At 41.4% G+C, this 13,535-nt stretch overlaps 1 long non-coding RNA gene and 1 pseudogene across 2 annotated transcripts; one reads left to right on the top strand and one right to left on the bottom strand.

Annotated features, from left to right (window-relative positions):
* Window positions 1–839: 839 nt before the first annotated feature.
* On the top strand, window positions 840–7,190 carry LOC100216680 (proline-rich receptor-like protein kinase pseudogene; annotated as a pseudogene). The gene is made up of 5 exons (NR_153400.1): window positions 840–1,250; window positions 4,109–4,565; window positions 4,690–4,832; window positions 6,212–6,442; window positions 6,673–7,190. The product of NR_153400.1 is annotated as a proline-rich receptor-like protein kinase pseudogene (transcript).
* A 4,479-nt stretch (window positions 7,191–11,669) lies between these two features.
* LOC103650774 (uncharacterized) lies at window positions 11,670–12,134 on the bottom strand. The gene is made up of 3 exons (XR_564376.2): window positions 12,055–12,134; window positions 11,796–11,972; window positions 11,670–11,725 (listed from the first exon to the last, which is right to left on the bottom strand). It is a non-coding gene; the product is annotated as an uncharacterized lncRNA (long non-coding RNA).
* Between the last annotated feature and the right edge of the window lie 1,401 nt (window positions 12,135–13,535).

Raw genomic sequence — 13,535 nt, forward strand, 5'->3', positions numbered from 1 at the left:
TAGTTTCGGAATTCAGAGAAACTTCTTTCAGTTTTAGAATTCAGAGAAGTGTCTTTCGGTTTCAGGATTCAGAATATAAGGGACACTTCGCTCATCCATTGAAAGCCAAGTGGCCAGACTTGCACCTTTTGTTTCCTTTTAAATTTTGTTGTATATGTCAGGGATTAACCGAATGGACTTTTTGAGATATGGATTAAATCATAAAGGGATTAAATCCCAAGGGGATTAAGTGGAAGGGAGGGATCCACTCAATCCCTCTCTGGATTAGATCCACTTAGGCCCTGTTCGTTTAGCATGTTCCCGGCAGGGATGAGGGCCAAAACCCCGTGACTTGACCCTGCTTGGAAAGAAACCCGATCCAGAAAAAAATGTGCGTTCGGTTAAGCCCTGAGTGGGTCATATCCCGCCTTTTCCTCGTCGCTCCGGCCTAGGAACCAGACCCGGTCTGTGAGGGGTGGAAAATATCTCGAGGCAACACACTTACACACGCGAGGGGCAACACAGCGAAGAACAAAGCGGCGACGGACACATGCCACATGCGAAGGGCAAGCGACGACGGCGACACGAACACTAAGATTCTCTCAAGCGTCGATCTCCTTTGGTGGCTGCTTCTCACTGGTATTTTTCATCCTCTATGTCTCAACTAGTGAATTTAGGGTTCTTCGTTCTTGCATCTCTTCTTGGATCCAGTAGAATGGAATAGCCTTGGATCTATGGCCAGAGGCGGATATTGGGCCTGGGCCACCTGGGCCGTGGCCCGTAGCCCAAAAAAGTAGTAGAGATTTTAGCCCAAATTAAACCCTAATGTCCAGTCTACAGCGGCTGCCGTCGGGCCGTGCCGCTGCTTGCTGGGCTGGTGCTGGCTGCTCGTGCCGTCCGGCCGTCCCTGCTCTGCTGGAGTGCTGGACGCTCGGAGAGGCGGAGAGCAGACGCCGGCAGAGACGCAGAGGGCAGACCGTGTCCTCTCTCCACTGTCCAGTGATCCAGTCTCCTCCGGCCTCCGCGGCCGTGGGTGCACGGAGCCGGACAGCCGATCAGCCGGCCGCGAGCCCGCCGCGAGGACAAAGGAGGCCGCCGGACCGGAGCCTGGAGACTGGAGAGCCAGCCGCCAGAGCCGAGGTATCCTGTTGCCGGCTTGCCGCTGTTGGATCTAGCGGCCAGGAGGGCGATTTGGTGCCGTTGCCGTACTGCCGTGAGCCAAGAGTGACTGCTGTTGGCGCTCGGCGATTGGGCCCATATTGCCATACACTGTAAGCAGTAAACACTTCTCATTTTCTCAGTTTTTTTTAGTTTTTTTGTGACTAATGAACAGCAAGCTAAATTAAATATTTATGTGAATATGTGATGGTAGATTGACCTCAAAACAAGAGAACGAAGAGGACAAAAACATTGAGATCGTTTTATTGTCCGGCTCCTGCACCTTTGATACGAACTGATTCATCAACACCAAACCAACGTCCCTAGAAGAATCTGTGATAGAATCAGAAACATTAGGTGTTGAGACAGAAGGTAGCTTATCTGTTTAGCTGCTTCTCAAAATGAACTAAAAGTAGCCAATAAGCAGAAGCTGCTTTTTACCAGCTTATCAGATAAGCTGCTTTTCCAACAAACAGCAGTTGTGCCAAACAGGGCCATAGAATGGCCCGGGGCGTTAATTTTATAGAGCTCCGCCACTGTCTATGACCGTGCGGATAGGGCGGGTGCAGTGCGTGAATGGATCCGTGTGGTTCACATCCTGCATAACTTGTTGAAATCCTACCACTTTGGTAATTGAAATTATTGAAGGAGAGAGTAACAAAAATGGTCAGAACACAAACGTAGTGTACTAGTCTGCTATTGAAGACGTTAACGTTTTTGTGAGATGGGACACAAATGGACTGTTATGAACTTGCAAATGAATTGTTACCTGCAAGGAAAAATCAACTTCGTTACTACTGTAACTTGCCATGAAGCTTAAGCTGAGGACTGTAATCTATCAGTTGAGCACCTCTACACAGTCATGTTGACTTGCGCCAGAGCAAAAATTTATGCACAGTGTCTCTGCTTTCAAGCGATATTGTTTTCAGTTAACACCTATACGTACTATCAACTCATAGAAAAGTTAGGCCTCAGCTGTGGTTACTAGTCAATACATCAACGGTTGTAACATGTAGTACATGTCTGGTAAATATGGCGACATAGTAAGTATAAACAGAAGTTGTTCTTATAAACCTGAGATCTTTTTGTTCATCTTGAACGCATCGCCTATTCTTGACTTCTTGTAAACCAACAGAAATCTGTTGCCTTTTGGCGCCTCTTATTATTATATAAACAGAAGCTGAAACCCGGGGGTCGCGCTGGTGATCATCAGGTCATTCATACATCAGTTTAAGTATAACAAGCATAGAACTGACAGCAAATCCTACCTAGTCTGCATATGTGAAGTTCTAGTGTCAATATTGAACATAAATATCTGAAGTCTAAAGTTTGAATTTATAGTATATCAAGTTTTTCTCAAAATTTGTTGCTTCTAAAAATAACTAGCCTAAACACTTAAATAGTATGAACACTCACTCCAATAGTCTGTACCCATTTATATTATATATGTAGTCATACACAAGTGCACGTTTACCTGCAACTCTGCATTTACATGCATATTTAAGTGTTGTTTTGTTTTATTCATCTCACATTTAATTTTTGACTTTATTGTGCAATCAATTAAGAATTTCATAGTAGTTCTAAACACATTGGAGGTCACAAAGGATAAGAAGGTCGAAGCCTATAAGGTGTTCAAGGACCCTGAGTGCCTGACAATCGACAAATTTTCTTGAGTGCGTGCAGTGATGATAGAGAGGTTGTATTGATGTGGTTGAGGGATGAGATGACTAAGCAGGTATATCTAAGGTTAACTACATATCCTAATGTTAGACTACCCGTCTAGGGCTTGGGGTGTTCCCCCTATAATTACCAACTCACCCTCTGTATTGGGACTGACCCATTTACCAAGTCTATTAATACCACTCCTAGCCCTGTTTAGGGTTATGGTTCTCATTCCAACATGGTATCAGAGGGCTAGGTTTAGGGTTATGGTTCTCATTCCAACACCTAACTCAATTTTGCATACCTTGCATTATTTTTGTTATATTACTATCTGACTACATATTACAATATGTACCTATATGTTCTTGTTGCTACAATAGGTTCTGACTTTGGTTTGTTAGGGGACATGTATATATCTTTGATTGATATGATAACAAATTATGTGTGGTGTGTTCTTAATACATAGGCAACACACTAGTGTGTGACCCTGTTAATTTCTATAACTAACAGATATAAACATAAACCTGTTGCAGTTTACTTGATGCATGGTTCCCATCCACCAGATTGTACCATGGCAAAACATTTTGGTGTTCCCTCGTGCGTGTCTTCATGATATTCTTATAGATTTGGGGCAAAGTATTATAGTTTTTTGCTATATGTAGTTTGATCAGCCAACACCAACTAGCATAAAGCAAAGTTGAGAATTTGATTCACATCAAAAGCATCATAATATATGATCCGGTAAAACTTAGTTCTACTGGAATGTGATATGTTTTTGCTGCCCTGACATATATATTATGGAGCGAAAAATAGCCTCACAGTCATGTTGCTGTATATATTGATAAAAGATTGAATAGAGCTTTACTCTTTCTTGTTTGATCATGGTTTTGTAAGTTGGCTACACCACAAGATGTTTTAGTCAATATGCTGATTATTTTAAAGCAATACATTGAATGTTCACCTCGTTTAAAGAGTTTATATTTGTTGACATATATTCACAATGACATTTTTATTTTTATGATAGTTACAAGGGTCAAGTCATGCATGAAGTAGCTCCAGTCTTTAGAGGAAGAATGTCTTCTCTGTTTATATTATATAAGTTTTATTCTAATTAATGTATTGAAGACCTTTTCTAAATTATTTTTATATACTTGTTCTATCAAAGAGAGACGCATCATTATATGGATCCATGATCTCGTCATAGTCATCACACTAGTGATGTAGTCTTTTGCAACTTATTAGTGTCAACAGACATACGATTATTGTGCTTGTTGTAATAAAGTTGTCTTCATTGTAACAAAACTTGCAGGTCTCTATGGAGCTGAAGTGTTATGTATTGGCAGCGTGACTGGTACTTGACAATACTCTAGATTACCGAACAACAGTTTGAGCCAGGGATTATAGCCAAAAGGGATTATACCCCCAAGGGGTTCAAGTGATAAAGAGGGGATTAACTCAATCCCTCCTGGATTCAATACCTCTCTGGAATAAAAACCTGTAAACCGAACATGCCCCTAGGGAAGTAATCCATTGCAAACGAACATGCCCTCAGGGTTTACTATTGTGTCCGCTCCCACCGGGTCTGCGCATCAGAGACCGACAAGACTGGGAAATCCAGAGATGCATTTTTCTACCGATCAGCTGATCGGCTCGGCGTTCATTGCCTTTGGGCTCACATTGTTCGTGTGTTTCTTCTACGTTGCCGTCGTGTCCAAGCTGCTTCCGCCACATCAAAATGGATTCCTGGCCGCCATCCAAAACGACTGGTAAGGAACATCTAACCAAGAGAGATGCTTGTTAAGCATGCACTAAACTAGGTGATCCTTGTGCAACAGCGTACAGCTCGTGCAAATTATACAAGAAATTCACGCCTTCTTCGTAATTCTGCAGGTATTACTGTCTGCTTGTGCCGTTGACGCTTCCTGTAATAATCGTGGCTGTCTACCTGCACTGGCTCAGCATGAAGATGTTCAAGCACGCATGAAGCAGTCATGCAGCTTCCTTCCGGTTTCAGAATCCTGGTCAAAATCGAGGTTGGTTTGGTTTAGCTGAAAGTGTCAAGGCAATAGCCAATTTGCTTATATACAGCCTGCATTTTTTTGCTGTCTCCAAGATGTAATCTGGCTATCGAATCACTGTACTAACAAACCCTGCATCAATACGAGCTGCAATCCATTGTTTCGCTTTACTCCATAGCTCACGGTAGCGCGACATATCTCGTAGGAAGGTTCAATTCGGAATAATTACTGGCATGTATGCGTTTTTTTTCAATGTGCACCTTTAGGGATGCTATTATCTATGCTATGCAGCTTCAAAAGTCAAAACCATGGGTTCTTCCCTTCTATACATATCTGGTCATCAGTATGTGCTTGCCCCTCTTTAGAGACGAGGGTACAGGTAAGACATCTCCACTTTACCTCTTTTTACCCTGTATAGATGTAGTATATTCAATCCACAAGCTTAGCAGCACTCACAACTGAACAGTGTAACTAAATGATAAGGTTAGTTCAGGGACATCTCATTGATCACGATGTTGTTCCCTATTTTGTAATGTTTAGAATGCTTAATGATGGCTCAATCGACCTCACGTAGAGTGCATTTTGTTTGTGGCGGAAGTAACTGTATGTTAACTAGTTAGTCACATATAACTTCTGGACTAATGCATTTTTCCTCTACTGCTACTGCATTGGGTTCTGCACAGTCCTTCCTCCTAATGCTCACCATGTACCACAAGTAGATGATCATTATGTTCTTCTTTAGCATGCCATCATAAATCAATCTGGAAATATTGTACTTATCTATAAGACCCAACTAATTTGGTGGTGGTTTTGGTGTAGCGCTAAATTTCTCTTATCATGGTTTATACATGCTGCTTATCATCAGAACGAGACACTAATCCACTAATATATTATGTGCCTATTCTGCTTCTTCTGTACGGGCCTGATAGTTTCTCTAAATTTTAACTAGCAAGAAAGAGCATATTTGCCTTGTGCCATTGTCCTTGATCTTCTGCCTTTTTTTAGAAAAAGGAATTAAATGGTACTCCTAACAGGATAAGTTGGATTATTAGATGCCCTGTGATGCTTTGGTTTATTGGGAAAAAAGATCGCAATTGATATTGGTTATTCAAAGCAGACACTTCCCTACTGCATTTAATCTTTACTGTATTTCCTTTGTTATGTTATATTTCATTGCCCCCTCTTTATTTTGGTTCCTGGCCTTGTTCTTTTGTTTCTTCTGATTCATTTTCAGTTCTAGCTGTGTGCTGAAGTGTTATTCTGGATGTATACTTGATTATTTGTCAGTTTCCTAAACGCACAGCACATTACTACCATTACTCCCCCCATTGCTATCTAGGTCTGATATGGTTTTTGTGAGTTCTTAACTTGTTGTTTTTGTCATTTTGGTCCAGGAGTGTAGCACCAATTAGTTCGAGTGATGTCTCTCTGCCCACATCATCATTAGATCTCCCAGATGTTGCAGATCTCTTTGCTCCCCCTGCAGACAATGCATCAAGGAAGAGGGAATCAAATGGGTCTGCTCTTCATGACTCGCGCAATAAATTTCCAAGGATGCAATCACAATCCCAAGGCATAGGAAGTGCTGCAGGGAACGCCCTAATTCCACCGCAGCTTCGTGGAAGGTTAGTTTCTTTTTTTTTTCTTTCCATTTCTCTTCGGCGCCTTGTGAAAGTGAGACCAGCTTATTATATGTATTCTCTAGTCTATACCCCCCTCAGCTAACGAGTCAAATGCTTACAGTGAACTATAATATGAGACATGTAGGCGCATTCCCAGGTGTATTTGCCAAAATGTTCACATTATATATTTCGCATCCCTGAGTGATGTCTACCTTTTTGTTACTGCTTCACAGGAGCAATGTTGTTACCGAAGACATGAGCAAACTCTTTGTGGCTAAACGAAAAGAGTAGCATCTTAACCTTTTCTGGACCTGAACCTCTGTTTGGACTCCATAGACTGATAAACGCATGTACTGAGTGCAATGGATGTGCCGGCATGATCCAAGGTTGTTGCTGAATCCTAAAGAACCGGACGAAGGATGCTAACGGTAGGACGACCTGGTCTCTTAGCCTACCGTGGGCTGTTGTCAGATGTCAAAAATGCCCTCTTAGAAGTTTAGAACATTTCTTTGGTGCTCACTCGCGTTTCATGTTCAACGGTGCTACATGACTGGTGCTGGATGCATGTAAACTCTGCAACCCTATCATGTCATGGCAGCTAGATGCTACTACGTCTATCTTTTGGTCGGTGATTACAACCATGTATTACGTCTAGTAGTGGTAATAGATCGCGATCCAAATGCTTCTTAATAAAATAGTAGAACTCTAAATAATTTTAGTTAAAAAATGAATAGAAATAAGATTCTGATTTTATCTGATCCTTAAATCGTATAGCGTAAAATTTAGAGCTTATTATCACCTTTAATTACACCCATGGTTGAACTATGTTCAGATAAAGTACTCCCTACGTTTTTTCCAGCATTTTCTTCTTCTGTTTTTTTATTTGTTACATTTTAGTTTAAAAATAAACTAATGGACGCCAAATATTCGAGAACGGAGAGATTTTTCGGTATATACTTCTTTCTTTTTTTATTTGTTACATTTTAGTTTAAAAATAAACTAACGGACCACAAATATTCGAGAACGGAGAGAGATAGTACGTAATTGTCTCATCAGATTCTGCTAGCAAGTGAGCTAGTTTCTTTTAACATGGTTTCCACGTAGGCTAATTCCACTCCTGTTGTAATCTACCGTGAAGAATTTCTCGTGTCAGAGAGAGGTAAGGTACTTATTTTTTTACAACGATCTTGTCTGATTTCATACTTTACAAAATTTATTTTGTAAGAAAACCTTTTACCAAATTTATTTATTTTTGCTCGGAGTGTGCATTTTATTTTTTTTCCCGGTGCTTGTTTGGAAACAAAGATACCAGAGAGTATTGAATGAGCTAAAATCCTCTTTCTATTTAATTTTAAATAATAAGGATATTTTAGCTCTCCTAATCTCTCCGGTATCTTTGCTTCTAAACAAGCCCTCAAGAACATGTTCATCTGTGTGCCCTCTCGCCCAAAATATTACTCTAAATTTTTCCTCCAAATTTGCGCGCGTGCTCGTGCTCGTCCTCCCCTCATCCGCCGCCGCATTGGCACCCCACCTAACCCCGAAACTGAGGCTCTCTTGCTCGCTTCAATCAATGGCCGACTAGTGGCGAAGTGAAGAAGCGAGAACTTGCGAGATTCTTGACCTTGCTCCCGCAAGCGGAGGTATGTCGTCGGCCAAACATTTTGCTTCTCAGTCTGCTTCTGTAAAAATTGGTCAAATAAATCAATGTGAATGTAGAATTCGTCGAGTCATCGCATCCTGACTAGATGAATCTGTCGTTTTCTAGATCCTAAATCCGCTATATTCATGTTCTCGTTACACCTAGATTATCTAGGAATCAAAATTCTCATAAACTCTTCAGGGAAAAAAATCTCAGTCCCCCTCCCATCCAAAATATGTTGGTGCCTTTTTTGGGGAGGGGCGGGGGTTGATTGTTCATCAATTTTGACGTCATGTTTTTCGTGCCGCTCAATGGTTTGTTTTTCGGCGCTGAGAAGGGCTGCGACATTGTTGTGCTGTTGTGTGAGGTTTGAGATTTGGCCTCTTTTGGATACTTGAGTATCTGTTTTTAATCTGATTATTTCCTTTGATTCATATGTACTGTAGGAGCCTCTTTGAGTACCCAGTCACGTGCTGGTTGACGAATTATTTTTTTTGGTTAATTTGTGAGCCTTTTTTATGTGTTTGAGGGTTAGATGAGGTTTTAGTCTATCCACGACTGTTTTTCTAAATTTATCCTTGTATATCCTAACTATAATATTAACTACTCTCTGCAGTGTGGTTGTTCCTATCTCATTTGCTCTGTATCCCACCACTGATATAATATTATTTTATTTTAACTGCCATCCTTTCCTGTATTTTATTTAATTCAGAATCTCCATCAATAGTAGACACCTGGAGCCTGCGCCCTCAGCTCTTCTTCTTCGCTCCCTCCTAGCTCCCCTCGTCATTCATCAGTGGAGACGTGGAGTAGTGCACATTGCACAAGCACCATCCATATCGCCTTCCACCTCTGCGAGCTCGCCACCACCATGGGACCCGCGCACCCGAGGCCCCTCTGGAAGTCGACTTCCACCAGCGTTCAACGCTGCCGCCATGGAGCTTCTCGAGAATACTCTGTCCGCTCCATGGCAGAACTTCGAGAGCTCCGGGGAGGTCAAATGTAGCGAAGCCGATGGCTGGGGCGGTGCCCAAATCCGACGCACCGGACGCGGACACCGTCGCCGCCTCTCGAAGCTGTGCTATTTTGAACTATTGGACCTTTTAAGCTCCAAGATACTATTAAAAAATTGTTCCCTCAAACTTGATATTGTGGCCAGCTCTAAAAAAAGTTTTCTTAAAAAAAATCTAAACTCACAGTAGACTAATTAGGCTGGCAGCCTGGCATACCATATGTTTCTTGTAGACGTCGACTACCTCTTAACACCCAGCGCGTGAGAGACCAGTGTTCGATAGAAAACTGTTGGTTGACTTCAAATGCACTTTCTTCCCAATAAACATTTTACAGGTTGCTTTACGGGTTTTGTTGGAGTTGCTCCAAGAGATCTCAAGTGTTAATGCAATATTGTCACATCGTCACATTTTTTCCCTATGCTAACTTCTGCCCATCTCTTAACTCCCATGCATCCATCCTATTTGTTGGTAGCGAGTATTGAGATTGTAACATTTACAGGGTGTTTGGTTCGAGGAATGAACTAGTGCATTATCTTTTCACTCATCAGTTTTTTTGTATGATTTGTGGAATAGAATAAGTTGATCCATCATCACCTCATTCCTCATATTTAGTTAGTTATTACTAATACTAGGTATATGTCCGTGCGTTGCAACGGGGGATGTTTGTGCATGCATAAGTCTTTATTTAGTGATGCTATCAAGACTCAACTCAACAAAATTAACAAATGTTGAAGTCTGACATTTCGAACAACCAAAATTTGGCTCAATATCACTATTAATTGAATTAGGCAAATCCTAAAAGTTGATAATACATGATATGGTGATGTACCATGGCCTACTTAGAGCAATTTTGCATTGCAGGGTGAAAAGTATAAAAAAGGAGATGGCGAGTTGTGGCTATCAAAATTATTTTAGCTCACAAATATGGCCCTCTTATCTATCAAAATTATTTTAGCTCACAAATATGGCCCTCTTATCTTATATGTTGTGGGGAATATGTTGTGGCATGATTTCTACATTACTTACATATGGACATATATTATGACAATATTCAACCCATCTAAATATGATTCCTCTAAAAACAGGTAGAGCAATTAAAGTTGTGCGCATTCAGGTTCAAGGTTTCCTTACATAGACCATGCGGCAACCATGTAATGCGTATTGGAGAGCAGCTGCCAACATTTAGAGAAATGAAAATAGAATGTGTTGGACATAGCTAGTCAAATGGTTAGGATGACATTTCAGTATTAAAACCAACAACCAGTGTCATCTTTTGCATAGAACAAACATCTGCATTAGTTTGTTCAAGCAGACAGTTAACTACTGTGAATCTACCTATGAGTTATGTACCCGTGCTTTGCAACGGCACACAAAATATTCAGCAAAATATTAGTGCACAACGATTACATAGAAACGAAGAACACTTATATTATCACCGACTTTAATATCTTAAAAATTGTTTCCTAACAAATACAATGTTATCCTTATATGATTAGTGGCAGCGACAAGAACATATCTAAGAGTAGCTATGAAGTGAAACTATTTTGGTACTTCTCTCGCAAAGACAAATATTTGAAGTTGCGTAATATGACATAACAGTTAACATGACCCATGAAAAAAGATGAACCAAAATATGGTCTCCCGCAAGCCAAGCATGCTCTCTCTCTACTTCAGCACGAGCAGAGTCCATCCATCCCATCCACACCCAGTCGAGCCTGATGACACCATCCAACTCCATCGGCGCTACAGTGCCATCCTGCAAAATTTTATCATACCATCATTAGCTCTTCTGTTTAGATCACCAAATGACTAAAAGTAGCTAAAAAAAGCTGCTAAAGTTTACCTCTTGAGAGTGAAACAGGACCTTATTCCTTATTTATTTAAATTTTGAAGTGTCAACAGAGAGTACCAAATGATAAGAAGTCACCCAAACATTACATAAACCAATTTACTTAGCGTAAATCTAACAGCTAAAAATAGAGTATCTAAAGTTTTTATGACAAATTTAATTACGCATGCTTCGAGATATATCTCATAACCGATCTCGTCTAGATAATAATAAATTGGCAAGATTATTACGAAAGTTGTTCATGTCTTCATTTTCATCTCTGTGGTCACTATTGGTTGAGATGAACACTCAACCGAAATTGGCGTGTAGTTTCCATCACGATCACACAGGTCAAATTCTACATGTGGCATTGCACTTTCACAAGAAGTCAAACTCTACATCTGACGGTGAAGACGGGGGCACAGATTTCTTTCCATGGGGTCCATGAAAAATTAGCCCACTTTAGCATAGATTTGTGGACTAATTGTTAGTCCATAGATAAGCTAACAATTTACAGGCTAAAGTTTAGTGATTAATAATTAGCCCTTACAATATAAACATGCATATAGCAATTGATTAGCTATCCTGGGCTCTGGTTCAGAAGGTGGACTGGTGGCCTCTCCCAAGTCAAATTAAAACGCAAGCTGTACAGAACACTCACTCTGCGATCTGACATACAGTGACCTGCTGGTGCTCAGCACGAAGATCCACTTGGACTCCTCGTTCGTGTTCACCAGATCGCCGCTCTGCTTGTACATCAGCCGGCCTTCCTCTACGACGACTTCGTACGCCGCCCTCTCGTTCTGCTCAGTAGTCAGTCAGTCAGTCAGTCGGATATATACATACAATTATCTAGGGTCACGTCGCACGTACTGGTCCGAGGTACATGATGAGCTGTGAGTTGAGCTTGCTTCGTGGGCATTTCTGGTGATGCAAGTATCTGCCTTTGCCGACATCCAACCAGTAGAAGAAGGGCTCGCAGCTGGAGTTCGCGCACTAGATGTCGTAGTAGAGATGCAGGTTGTGGCCGTAGCGGTGGCGCGGGTCAATCTGAACAAGCAAACAGATGATGAGACAAACAATCCGTCCAAGAAAAAAAGCATTTATATTTGAAATGGATGAAAATGCTTACAGCTTCGAGCCAGTGCTGGAGCGCGAGCTTCTGCGCCTTGTCGTCCTTGGAGAGTCCCTTGCCGACCTTGGCGACCCTCCATGAAATGAATGAAGATGCTTACAGCTTCAGGAACTTGTAGGCCTTATGCAGCGTGGTGGCCTCCTGGTCGAGCTCCACGCGAGGGCGAGGGGAGATGTACTCGATCATGGCCTGTGCGGCTCGCCTGGGTTGGGACGTTGGGTGGATGGATGCTTAAAAGGCTTGGGAGAGGTAGGATTAGTTGTTGGACTTATTGCTTATTAGGATGCACACCTAATTTTAATAGGTGAATATTACCCATGGGTAATCGGGTTTGGGTTCTGCTTTCCAATACCCATACCCCACATACCCAATGAAGGAAGAATTCCGCCCAAATATGTACCCATGGGGATTAAAATCTTCTCATACCCTAACCCTAATAGAGGAATTCCACATGGGTTAACGACTATCGGGTCACCGTTGACACCTCTAAGCTAAAGGCTTTTTTCATTTTTTATGTGAGGGGGTGGCTATGTAGTATCTACAGCTGGACACTTTAGACAAATACCACAATATGGTCTTGTTACAATCTAATACAATCACAGCAACTAAAAGAACACTCGTTGTTTGGGATCGCCATTTTACCCTTGCAACCATCTTGAATACTCTTTTGTAATAGGTAAATACGATGGCAAACAGAATAAGGCAAGAGCAAGCATCATGTGCTAGGAGCTCCAGTGACATGGTGCCTCAGTTGACACTGGATTCCCAAACCCCCAAGCTCCAAAGGCTGCTGAAGCATCGTGTTTTGTGACAGCTGTCTTGTTAAAGCATCGTGTGAGATGTTCTTAGTCTACTATACAGATTAAAATCTTCAGTCTTTTTCAACCACATGAGGCACACCTCTGTCGCTTAGTCTGCATTAAATGGTGAATGGACTAACGGTGCAGAAGTAAAAAATTGTTGAAATTGATCAGTGAAAATGGAATGTTAGAATTTGGGTGTAAAACAGAGAAATATTGTCTTGATAGATAAGTCTCCTTAGTTTTTGAGGTTGCAGCGCACAGATACAGCCTGAGTGAACCTGAGACTCTTACCAAACATGATGGCCAGCACACTTCATAGTTATCTATTAGAGAGGGGGGAAATGCCCTTTTCCATAATACAATGGAGAACAACATGCACCTGGACTCTATTAACTGACATGAGTATGCAGTTATTATCTATTTTCCAAAGGAATGGAATATTTATTGCAGATTTTGGTTACACTGATAGCAGTGAAACATGCTTTGATCCATCAATCTTGGTAGATGATCTAACACATCCATGCTAAATTTCACTATTCTTGCTTTACCTGCTCGATTTGCTGCTGCTGAAAACAAACATAGACTAACATGAATGGATGCCTAGTGGTTTGCAGTGTAGTGTGTCCTGTTCTGGGGTTAGTCAACACACACTAATCATTACCGTATCTCCATACA

Source organism: Zea mays, chromosome 3, assembly GCF_902167145.1.
Source record: "Zea mays cultivar B73 chromosome 3, Zm-B73-REFERENCE-NAM-5.0, whole genome shotgun sequence".
NCBI lineage: Eukaryota > Viridiplantae > Streptophyta > Magnoliopsida > Poales > Poaceae > Zea > Zea mays.